This window comes from Geospiza fortis, unplaced genomic scaffold (assembly GCF_000277835.1).
Source record: "Geospiza fortis unplaced genomic scaffold, GeoFor_1.0 scaffold55, whole genome shotgun sequence".
NCBI classification, from domain to species: Eukaryota; Metazoa; Chordata; class Aves; order Passeriformes; family Thraupidae; genus Geospiza; species Geospiza fortis.
The window spans coordinates 7,520,018-7,532,898 of record NW_005054308.1 but is presented as its reverse complement, the minus strand read 5'-3'; positions in this window follow the sequence as shown (position 1 = coordinate 7,532,898).

The window sequence follows — 12,881 nt, the reverse complement described above, 5'->3', positions numbered from 1 at the left end:
ATTTGGCACTGTCCAAATGACCAGCAGTCCAGTCCCACCCTGTGAGTGACCTTGGGCAGGGCTGCCCAGTTTAACCTCTGCATTCCCAGAGTTGCTGTCTGGAGGCATCCAAATGGGAAAGCAGCCTTAAACCAGATATTAGCAGCACCATCAAAGTGTTTGTCAAAGGATCTTGTGCAGAAAAATGAAAATATATAATTCCTCCTTCCCTCTCTTTCATAGATTATTGCAGTGCAAGTAAAATTTGGAAGAGGACATGGGGCAGGACTGGGCATCCCATATTCTCCTCCTCCCCCCCAGGAGAGGGAGAACAGACCCCTCACAATGCAGAGTAACAAAATTTCACTTCATTTTTAAGCTTACCTGTGAGGTAAGAAAGGAAATAAGGTAGGGCAGGCTGGTGGGGAGCAAAGCTGAGAATAAAGATCTGTGCTACAGAAGGCATTTTATCTTTTTATCATTTTCTCTTGATACTGCAGATCTCTCTTGTTAAGTACTTCCTTTTCATGTCTTCTAATATCTACTGACAACTGAGGTGAATGAACCAACAACCATTTATTCTACTCCTAAAGGAGTGACAGTAATGAAATTCAGCATTGCCAGTTCTGGCCTTGCAGAAGCAGCATCTTCCAGTGACCAGGAAGGGTCTTTTAAAAGCAGCATGTAATGGGGAATGTGACAGTAGCCTGATGATCTCATGGAAGTTTCCCCTTTCCCATGTAAATATTGCTTCGTAGCCCACATTTCCAGCATCAGAGCACTTAAGTAATAATGTCCCTGTCTCAGCTGAGAAACTCAGTGTGTGTTTCCCAACTCGACTTTGTGTATTTCTGAGAATTTACATTTGAGGCAACTACCAGGAGTGAGGCTAAATGTAAGTACAGTGTCTCTGTGGAGGGATTCACAACCAAACTCTACAAACTGTTGCTGAATAAAGAACTGTCTTTATCCTCCCACCAAAAGGCTTCTTACTAAGTAAGCATCTTTCAAATGGTTTAAAAATGGAATTGTAAATTCAGCACAGAAACTAAGAATGTCTTACAGCCTCGCTTTCCTTCCATGCAAATCAACATTTAACAAGAGAGGCAACTTCATGTGTTAAAGTTTGAAAGTTGTCAACTGCTGCAAAAAAATCCCCCTTTTCACCACTTCCATTCAAAGCAAGATGGCATCAATTTGGGATATGAATGATCTATTGCAGAGAATCTGATTCAGTGCCTCATAAAGGCAAATGCATCACTCTGACCCATCTGTTCTATGGGCATAATCTTAATTGCAAACATAGGGTCACATCCCAATAAATCAGCCATGCTGCAGTGAAGGTGCCTACATTTATGCCAGCTGAACATTTACCCAGGACTGCCTTCAGTCATTTCTCAGTAGAATTTAGGGACAAAGAGAACAAGGAGATTGCTATTGACCCCATTTTTCTTTACAGTGACTCATATTTATTTAACCTAATGCTCTACATGGGTGAAATCCAAATCTTACTCCCATAAACTCAAAACTTCCATGGAGTTCACCCCATACATACGGCATAAGACAACAAAGATGTTTGGGATGAATGGCAAGCCATGTAAACACTAAGGAGAAATATCTATCAAGTCACAGAGGAAATGCCATAGGATCTGTTCCAGGCTTGCAGAACTGAGGGTGCTGAATCTGAGCATCCTTAATCTCAAAATAAAGGTAAATTGTTAGAAAGGATAGAAAAGAGAAAGCATCTCCATGATTCCCACTTCCCCAAATGGCACAGGCACAGATGATCTCATTAGCTCATCTGTGTAATTTACACTTCTAATATGGCTGAGGAATAAAACAAATATGCAGAAATAAGCAACAGGACGGGGACAGAAGAGGGGAAAACCTCACAGCCCTCTCTCATCTAAGCTCCTTCTTTCCTTGCCAAATGTTATACTCCCTTCCTGGGAACCCCTCCAAGTTTGTGTCTCCAGATGCCACATTGCAGCAGGCTGCCTGGAATCCCTCCTACCCACCTCCACATCACTCATGCTGAACAGGCAGGGCAAACACAGGGTGAAGGGAGTGTTTTAGCCTTATTTATTTCCAGATGGAAAATCGAGCTGTGGAAAGAGCCAACAAAATAAAACAACCCAACAAAACAAGGAACTAAAACAAAACAACTAAAACAAAAAACACCCTTAACCATCTTGATAACACTCTTCTCCAGGAAAAAAAAATTGAATTACAAGTCACGGGTTGAAGTTTGGAAGTGTCCACACCTGAGATATGTTTTCTCCTGTTAATTTGGGATTCTTGCAGGTAATTTACAGAAGGGCCATGAGGGAATCCCTTATTACAAGCAAATATGAAAATAATGATCAAAACCATGTGTAACTGGAGCCAAATGGGATTCACTCCTCACTGACTATTTGGGCATCCTGGCTAAATGTGAGCATTCATTTGGGCCAGGACCATGAAACCCTAGGCTCCTACCAGGGCACCAATCTTAAATACAAAAGTATTTCATACTAGTCTTAAATACATAACTACCTGACAGTCTATGGAGGAAGTTTAGGCAGAGATCTGTGAGCTGGTGCCCAACATATGAGTGGGTGAAGTTAAATGAGGTGAACCCCTCTCTTGCCCAGGGGCAAGATCTGAACCATCAGTGCATCATTATTCTCCTCTCTTTAGAGAAAACTTAGACTGGCTCTTGCTCAGTTTGGGGCCTGAACTCAGGTGGGCTGGAGCTGGGCTGAAGAGCTGGTGGCTTCTTGGAAGCAAACTAATGGGATCCACAGTTAACAAAGAAACGTGTTGATCTTTAGTGGTTTTGACACTTAAAAAAGCACCTGACTTAAATACAGATAGATCTGGTTGAAGAAGTAAATGCAACCAGACCTAATTAGAGAAGTGAACTGGTGTAACACATCCTCCTTTCATCCTCTCCCTACATATCTCAGAAGACCATTGCTATCCCATCCATGTCTCTCTACCTAATTTTCATTTTCGAATGTGCTTTAATGACTGCAAGTAGGTCTGTAGTCCAGAAATAGAAGTCTCAAAGCGCAGAGGGCATTATGTTCCCATCCACCTTACAGGACAGGTTGGAGTGGAGTCCAGACCCAAATTACCTGAGTATTAGATGAGATCCCTATGCCATATTTCATTTTAGTCCCCTTTTAGGTGCAATTTTACAGCACCCAGCTGGCCTTCAGTCCCAGTAAGAAACACTCTCATATCTGATTCTCTCCATCCTTCTCTATTTTCCTCTCCCTGCTGCTTCCTTTGCACAGGGAATGGTTGGTAAAAATTTATTGTGGGTGGGATTTCGAGGCCCGCATCCCATTAAATTTAATGGGAACTGAGCATCTAAATCCCTTAGGCAGCTTGAAAATTTCAGCCTCTATTACTAATGCTCTTCTCATTATAACAAGATTTGTACATGACAGCTCTGACTCTGCTCTCCGTGATGTGGCGCCGCTGACGGCGCCCAGTGTGGCTGCCCTGCTCGCAGCTCATCTTGTCACAAGCTCTGCTAACACGGGGCCAGAAAGCAGCCCTGGAGTTCCATTATGATTGCTGAACTTTCTCGCAGGGGCCTTTCCACGAGGCAAAGGTAATGCTGAGTAAATCTGCCTTTGTTGTGATTGTTTGAGAACCATTTAATTTTAATTGCGCTCATCGGCTGCTGGTGTGCAGCCTGCTGGAGGATGGACGTGGCTGTGTTGCTCAGCTGCATCATCGCATCAAGAGTTTTTTGAGGGACATTATAGACTTTGCTGGGCTGTCAAAATGGCCAGATTCCACCACATTACATTTTTCATCAGCATTCTGCTTAATTTACTGAAATTATAATTTACCAAGAGGGCATGACTGGAAAGAAAATGGCTTTTTAAAATGTCCTGCACATCCTGCAGGTCTTTGTTGGTAAGGTGTTTAACCATGTTGGTGTTAATCACACCTGACAGGGCAACCATTCTCATTCTCATCAGAGATTTTCCTGTCCCTTTTCATGTCACTCTGGTCCAATTGTGCTGTGGAATAAAAGGGGCTTGAAAACCTCTAGAAAACCAGGGGAAAAGCAAAGAGCAGTTGGAATGGAAAGATAAAACTTTATCATCTAGTGCAAGCAGTGAGGAGGATGGGACTCTTGGAAAGACAGTTTCTCTATATTAATCTAAGGCTGTTCAGCACCTTGGTTTTGCTTCCATTGTTCTTCTAAGGTGTCACATGTACCTGTCTCCTGCTCACAGGATGTGTGTGTGGCTGGGCTCTGAACTCCAACATCAGGCCTTTAAAGTTATGCTGCTGCCTCCTCTTGAAGGTCTCAATTCTCAGAGAACTAAGCCAAAATTGTGCTTGGGGTATCTGAGACTGTATTCACAGTATGAGGGACAGATTTATAACTAACTTCCCTTTCCCTTTCCCTTTCCCTTTCCTTTTCCCTTTCCTTTCCCCATTACTGCTACAGCTGATATTGGAGGCAAGGAATTCAGGACCTCCTTGTGCTGTCATGAAATTATTGGAATAAATGGTATCAGGACCTTTGGCCAGGCACCTGTGGCAGTGCTCACAACAAAGGGCTGTGTGTGCATTTTGCTGCATTCTATGTCCTGCTTTGGTAACAGATTACCTTCCCTTGCCTGGATACTCCCTACCTTTGCCTCCTCAGCTTACTGAGATTCTAGGGGGAGATGAAGAGGGGGAAAATGTCTCCTCCATGCCTCAGCTACAGATTTAGGCAGTGAGTTTACTGGGCTCTCTGTACACAGAGCCAGAATGCACACACTCCAGTACCCCTCATATAAACCTCAATCTTCTGCCCTTGAACTAGGACATACCTTTCTTTGAATTTATTTTTCAGTTTTCAAGGAAGGCTCCTGGGGAAATAAAGAGCTCTATAAGTCCACTGTTCCCATGAAAAAAAAAAAAAGAGCTGTCCTTTAAGGGAAGTCAATCCTTTTCCAGGGGTCTTCTAGAGTTGCTACTGCAGGAGGCTTTAGAAAGAAGCAGACAGCTTTGCTCCAGTGCTGCAGCACCTCTGAGTTGTAAGATAAGGCAGTAGGGAGGCTGGGAGAGGGCTGACACAAAAATTAGCCAGACTCTTTGAAAACACACTGCCTAACCCCAGTGATGGAAGGACACCAGCACTTCATTCTGAAAACCCATGTAGGAGAGGAGAACAACTGTAGCTGGTATTTTTCCATGCTCTGTACAAAGCCGGGCTGCCAGAGTAGCTGGGGATCCTGTGAGTGAGCTGTGCTGGTCCAGCTTCTTGCCCAGGTAAAGATCCTGTACCTCACCTGTGCTGCCTGGCTGCCCCTCAGCACAGCTTCCCCGTGGGCAATGCTCAGGGAACAGCTCAGCAAATTCTGGGATCCACCAGAGCCAAACGCAACCACTCTGCATGGGAACTGAAAACACTTAGGCACTTCGCACTGCAGCTCATCCCTGCCCCTTTGTTGGCCAAATTATTCCTTCTGTTGGTGATAACAGGGACCCACAGCAACCTCTGCAGGTTCTCAGCTGTGCTGGCTGGGAGCTGTGGATCCCACTCTGTGGCCAGGGCTTTGCTGATCTCCCTGCTGCCATTCACTGGGCTTCTGCTCAGAACTACCAGACATGGGTAACAAAGCACATCCATGCAGGAAAACTCATCACTTTAAACAATCCTGGTTGTTTAGCATGAGTTAAACTTAACTTTCCTAGCAAGAGCAAGCTCAAAACCCCACAAAATCCCTGCTTGCATCTTTCACTTTAACTAGACAGATGATTATTTTTATCTGCAGCTACCATACACCATTTATTTAGGCAAAACCATTCTTGGACTTCAGATGGAGTTTTGTCTCCAATAAACAACAAAATGGCTCTCTAGCTACATTAATATTAGGCTGTCACCAGTTAGATAAGGCTGATACATTGGTGCTTCTATGCCAGCAAGGGACAGTCTCTGGCCAGCATTATTTGCTTTAAAATGCAGAAACTTCAGTCCCTCAGTCCCCAAGTTTTCATCAGGAAATATTTGAGCAGTGGGTTGGGGGAATGGAGCCCAGAGAAAGTGCTAAGGTTAAAGGTAAGGAAGGCAAATAAAGATGTTAAAGCACAATCAGATTTAGGCAGAACAAGATGTTCTGAGCATGAAAAAGTCTGGGATTCTCTGCTAGCATACTGCAGAGAGCTGGGAGGCATTTCAGGGGAGTTAAACAAGGAAAAATGGATCTGCAGCTGGGTGTTTCCCTGGCTCCAGAGATCAACAGAGCATTTTAGGACATCTCTCCCTGGGGTTGTACCTGGGAATGCAGCAGCAAATCATCTGAAGCAGCCTTCTGTGTAAACCCCCATTTGTTCTAGCAGCTTGGGGGAAACCCAGAATTTTCTCCATGATGTATACACAGCTTCACAGGCTGCATGACAAAATTCCAAGTAATTAAAGAGCTGATAAAAATGCTGTTAAAAGAGCCAATATCTCTTCAGGACACTTCAGATAAGCTGATCATTGCATCTTCAGAACAATGATGCCTTCTTTGAAGACAGAGATGAAAAACAAGATGAGTCGCTGCCATATCTGATATGAGATGAACAGAAATCTGTATGATGTTATTAGAGATGTGAATGACACTGCAGTTATGGCTACAGGAATTGTAGTAGGAAGGCTTTAATGTTCTAGATGGAAATAGGAAAACAAATGCTACTTCTTACAGTGAGCCTCATACTTGATTATGGTTATCAACACATTTCTTTGCTGCACGGATTCTGGGTAAAGAAGATGCTTAATATTTGGCTTGAGGGGAGGAATAAATTCAGATAGGGACTCTACTTATAAGAAATTATTTTGTTATAAGTGAATTCACATGAGTCTATTTTCTTCAAGTTAAAAGCAAATTTAAAGAAAAATCTATAAGCAATGTTTCTCTAAAAGGCAAAATTGAAAATTTGCTAGATTAATATTTAGTGGAATTATCTGAAATGGAAAGCTAAGTGGCCAAACTGCAGAAGCACTGAATTTCTTTAAGCTATAGATTCAGTCATTATCTGGAAATGAACTATGAAATAATTCTCTTCTTCTCAGTGTTGGGGGCAGCACTGACAGATTAACCTGGGCATTTGGGGGAAGTTTAGAGGCCAGTGAGAAAAAGTCCAATGGAGAACCACAAGAATAACAAAAGTTCTCACAAAGTATGAGAAAAGCATGAAAATAAGTCTCAAGAGGCTTACATAAAAGCAAAGGAGATTTTAGTAAGAGACTCAGGAAAATTCTCTGGTGTGAAACTAATGAAACGCTGGGCTAAACTCTGAGGTGATGGAAATCCCTGTGCAGTAAGTTTTGAAGAACAGATCAGGCAGAGAGACCTTAGGAGCAGTTAATTACATGTTCACCTCCTTTGAGGCAGAGAGATGGATTAGATGATCTCCCAAGGTCCCTTCCACCCTTGTAATTCCTATTTCCTCTACGTAGCATCTCCTGCTTTTTCACTTCTTTAATGAAGCAGAGGACAGAGGCAGTGCAAGAGGGTATTGCAGGTGCTTATCCAGCAGGATGAAGGACACAGCAAGCAGAACTAACTGAAATCTGAAGTCCAGAGGAAAATTAACTTATGACTGACATCTTGGGTAGGAGAACAGAGAATATATATTGCATCCTGTCCTGACTGCCCTTAACATTTCCCCTGAGCTGGGTAATTCTTGGTAACATCTTTGAGAAAAGGAATCCATAACCTACAGGCAACTTGGTTTGAGCTACAATACAAATAAAACACCCCTATATTTAAGTTTTTTCTATCCTTCTGCTCTTTACATTTCCCCCTGATTCTGAAAGACTGCTATTTTCTCTGCTGTATCCCACAAAAGAAACACTCTTCATGAAAACAGGAATTTAAAATATAGGGCATTTGATATAATCTACTTTCTTAAAATTAGTAATTATCGAGGCAAGTGTGGTGCATTTCCAAGACAGTCTGGTGTTACTAGACTGATTCATTCATACCATGCTATTATTGGGCCTTAAATCTCTGTATCTCAGGCTGTTTGTTAAAAATAAAGTGCTTCAGCATAAAGGGGAGTGAACCAACTGGGATGATTCAGCCCACTCAGGGTGCTATATATTCCTTCTCTGCTCCATCACTATCTCTGAACTGCAGTTCCCAGAGCATCCCAGCCTCAGTCTTCAACCCCAATCTTACATCTGTCAAGGGAAGGGATAAGAAGGGTTTTACACCAATTCATGTCCTCAATAATCTTTATTCTGCAGCTGCTTGTTTCTACAAGGGGGTGGAGGGTGAAGCCTGTGGTGTGTTAATTCCTGCAGGGAATTATGGCTGCACAGCAACTCTTTGCCATAAAGCAGCACCAGCCATGGATTATTCCCTATATCACCACAGTGTTCTCTACCTCAGGTGCAGTGATGATGTAGAGCACACTGGATCCCTTCTCTGGCCCCTGAGCTGTATACTGCAGCCCCCAGCCAGGCACTTGCATCACTGCTCTCTGTTATTGGCTCTCCACACTGTCCAGAATGGAAATACCAAGCAGTAAAATACTTGCTACAGTTTTGTGCTGTCATCAGTTCCCCTCTCCCTTCTCATTGCTACTACAGCATGCAGCAAGATAAGAGCTAACAGCTGGATTTCATTATAAGATGCTTTCTTACTTGTTCCCCTAAAATAAATAAAAATAAAATGTAAACAATCCTATTTTCAGTGAGAGAAAAGCTGCTGTCATGCTGGTGTGGTGTGTAATGGAATACAGTAGCACTGTATTTCATTATGATTCAGTGTGTTTTCATTTTAGTTGCCAAGGATTCAACGGCTTAACATGAATTCTAAATTAAGATTAGTATTCCAAATAAAATATTTTTGAAATATTTGTATTTCCCATTTCATTCTAATGAGCCTCAGTTAATGCACAGCAGGGCTGGTGGGTGGAATTTGAGCTCAGGAGCCACGCAGTGAAATGCAGCCCTTTGGGACCAGCTGGGCACATCAAAACAAGGGCCACAGACATCTGGGTCAGCAGTTCTGCTCAGCACAGGCTCCACAGAGCCACAACACAGGAGCCTGGCACAGCTGCAGGTTTCCTCAGCCTCTGGATTTACAGGACTTCCCTGGACAAGAGTGTGCACGTGGTGCTGTGTCACACAGTGAGTGAGTGCTGTGAAATGGGGCAATAGTTCCCCACCACCTGCTCAGGCAGCACCAAGCAGGAAGGAACCACACCTCCATATTTCACTGTAACCACTCAACTTGGTAGGTTTTAAGAAAACCAACAGAATGATCTCCTTCCACACTCTGGAGGTGACCACTCCATCATCTGAACACCAGCAGCAGCTGCAGCACTGCTCTCAGCTCATTCCTCTGAATTACTGCAGCAATTAATCAGGCTCACATCATTTGCCTTTTTAGATTTCTACCTTATCAGTCCACAGCAGCCACAGAAAGAGACAAACTTCTCCTTTACCCCTGCTCCAGGCCCAGCCTGCTCCCAGCACAGTCAGGGTTTCCCACAAGGCACCAAAATAAGCCCAGAACAAGCAGGATCTCAGGTTTGAAAGAAAGATTCATCCCTCTCATGGCATGGAGGGCAAGCACCTGCAGGTCTCACCTCTCCTCCAGCACTCCACAATGTCATATCATTGCTGAACAGCAAGAAAAAAAAATACTAAAAATTCAGCCCATATTGGGACCACCCATGGCAAGAAAAATGACTAATGCCCAGAGTTATAAAGTAGCCATGACTTTCTGACAACTTTATTCCCAGAGGATCTTTTTTATATTCCTCTGCTGTTTTCCTTTTCTCTCCTCATTATTTAAGAGTGTATAAAATGCTTACTGAGTGGACTTGAGGCCCACAGCTGAAGGATGATGTATTTCTAGCTAATGGTCTTTTAAAAGAACTAGCAGGAAAAGAGGTGATAGCACCAACAGCAAGTAGCTCTGTAATTAGTGGGGATCATATGGGAACAAGACTGATGTACTGGGGCCAGGAACATGCTGGAAAGAGAGCAAGGGGAGAAGACAACACTGAAAGGAAAAAGAGAGGTAGCCTGGAGGCTGGTGGGTAAAAAAAGAAGGATCTGGGCAGACCTCAGTGGTGTACAATATCCATGATGACACCCCAGAAATGGCCAGAGCAGTCACGACTCCTGGAAATGGGGCACATCCATAAACCAACAGGCATCACTGATGCCCTCCCATAGCTCAGTTAGTCACTTGATCCCTTACACAAGGGGACAATAAATTGAAGTGCCTTATCACTGAGCTTATGATAGAGCAGAAAATCCTGTGACATTAACTACTTACACCGCAGGAATGAAAAGTCCAGCCAACATTTTGGTGCTGCTGGGAGGTTCCTGGACTGCCACAAGCTTTAACTCAAGAAAACTAAAGGGACTTAAGAGCAGCTTGCAAAGATGAGAAAATGCAAATTCACAGGTCTGAGTCCTGGTGTAAATAAAGAGCAGGATTTTGACCTGTGTATTTTTGGCTGAGCAAACATGTCTCCAGCTCTCCTCATTCCCTGCCTGACCTCTGAGACCACAGAGAGAGAACACAAGCAATTTCCTAAGCTTCACAAAATAATAACTGCCCCCAAAATCACTGCACATTCACAGCAGTTCAGGCTAAGACAGCAACCTGGCTGCAGCCAGCAATTCTCATAGACTGTGGCCCTGTTTGGCTTTTTGGCCGCACTATGCAGTGGACAATATTTAATTAGACTCATCCTGCTGTACTGAAAAGCAAATTACAGACTTGTCTAGATTCTGTAGATAGGCATCCAGACATGAGATAATTAGGCTGCTGTAAGGCATGTTTCAAGTCTGTTCTGTCACTTGTCCCTTGTCACCCAAGGACACCAACTCTGAGTTCTGCAACCCCTCTAAAATGGCCTCGTGCAAGTTGTTGTACAGGCAGCCTGGGAAAGAGAGGCTGAACCTAAATTCTGGTTATGGGGAGTTATTTAAAAAATGCTGAGAGAGAAAATTAATGTGTTTTATAAGAAAGCATCATATTGTAATGCAGCAATTTATTCCCTGAGCCTCCAGAACAGATCCAGTTGATCCAATGACAGAGTGTCAATACTCTGCTTTTGTGCTGTACTAATTATGTTTCCCCCTGTGTTAGCCCGCCATGCAGTAATGGAAGCTTACAGATTCTGGCCAAAAGTGAGTTCAGATTACTCTGATTTCTACTTGCTGGTCATTTTTTAAATGTTTTCTTACAGTGCTTGCTGAAAAACACTGATTTGAAAGGCTAAATATATTTTCTCAAAATAGTCTTTTTTCAGAAACAGAAATGATTCATTGTTATAAATTGGCATCTGAATGTCTTCAGGGTGTTTATGACTACAAAGCCTAGACCTAATCTGTCTTTTTAGAGATTGTTTTCAAGTTAAGCATTAAAAAGAATTAACTAGAAACTTGAGAATGGTTATCAGCTTTCACCCTTTTTTTCTGGGGAGCTCTCAGAAAATGAAAACATTTTTATTCTTATTATTTTTTCTCATTAATATTTTAAAAAACCTTTGAAATAGGCTGCAAGACATTTCTTTTTTTCTTTTTGGTGGAAAACAGAACTTTCAGCCACCTCTGGGGAAGCAAACTGTCTTGTTCAATGTGAGGCATGGACAGGGGGAGGAAGACAAGCAGGGGAGCTTTTATCGTGTGCTGAATTCCACGTGCCCGCTCTTTAGTCTCCAATATTATCCACAGATTTCTTGAACTAATTAATCAGTAACATAATTTATCTTTGGCTTAACTTCACTAGCATTACACCAGGGATTTTATTCAGCCCCACTGTGCAATAAAAAATGGACATTAACTTGCTCAGATTTGGTATGAGAAAGATTTCCTCTGACTACACTGCTAGATATAATCTTACTGCGCTGATAAACTTTTATTATAATCACATAAGGCCCAACTTCTTTCCTTCCTAGAATGACAATAATATATAGATTCATTCCAAAGCTATCACCTTTCATTTGGAGATAGGTGCTCCCAAAGTATGGCATTTCTGTAGTTATTACAACTAAAGGTTAATTTTCCACTTGACTATAGCAAAAGAGAGAAAATCCAACCTGGAAGCGGCCACAATGCCTTTCTCTCTCTTTTCTAACCATGTTTCCTTCACCCAGGGAGAATCCTGGTGTTCTCCCTCTCTTCTGCTGCATTTTATAATGATGTACTACAGCACTGAAGGACTGGAATACTGCAGACCAAAACTGGCTGCTGGAAATACTCTTTTAAATGTTCTTAGGTAATGCGTATTATTCAAGCAAAAGGCACTTCAGTGTTTTACTTCCCACAAAAACCTCTTGTTTTAGCCAGAACAAGCAAATCTCTCTAGTTTCCATTCTCTAGTTTACTAAGGTTCAACTCTGGAGCACAATTTCCAGTCTATGAGTGGTGTCACCTGTTCTTTTGCAGATGTAAACCAGCACTACACAGATTTTATGAGCAGTTATTCTGCGTCAAAACCCAGGAACACACAAACACCAAAAGCTTCCAAGCCCAGCTTCAGTTTAAATAGGAATCTGAATATTCAACATTTGGACATTTGTTGGTACCAGGTTTGCACTGTTCCATGGAAAATTTAGCAAAAAAAATAATTGATATATTTGTACTTGCACTGAACAATCCTTCTACCAAACCTGCATTGTGCTGCTCAGAGTCAAACTTTGAGAAGCAGTGTAAACAGCATCTGTGCTGCTCTGTCCTTAACTTTGGTTAAGAATGGGGAGGAAATCCATAATTCCTGGAGCTGCAGAAGGTTCAGTGCTTTGCTCCTTTACCCCCACTCCCAGCAAGAGTCACAGTGAGTGCCCAAGCCTGGCTTGTTTGGATGCTCAGCCAAGGTCCTGAGAGGAGCTTTCAAAATAAATCTGCTCTCACCTTCTCCTCAGACCTTGCCTCAGGAGTCTTT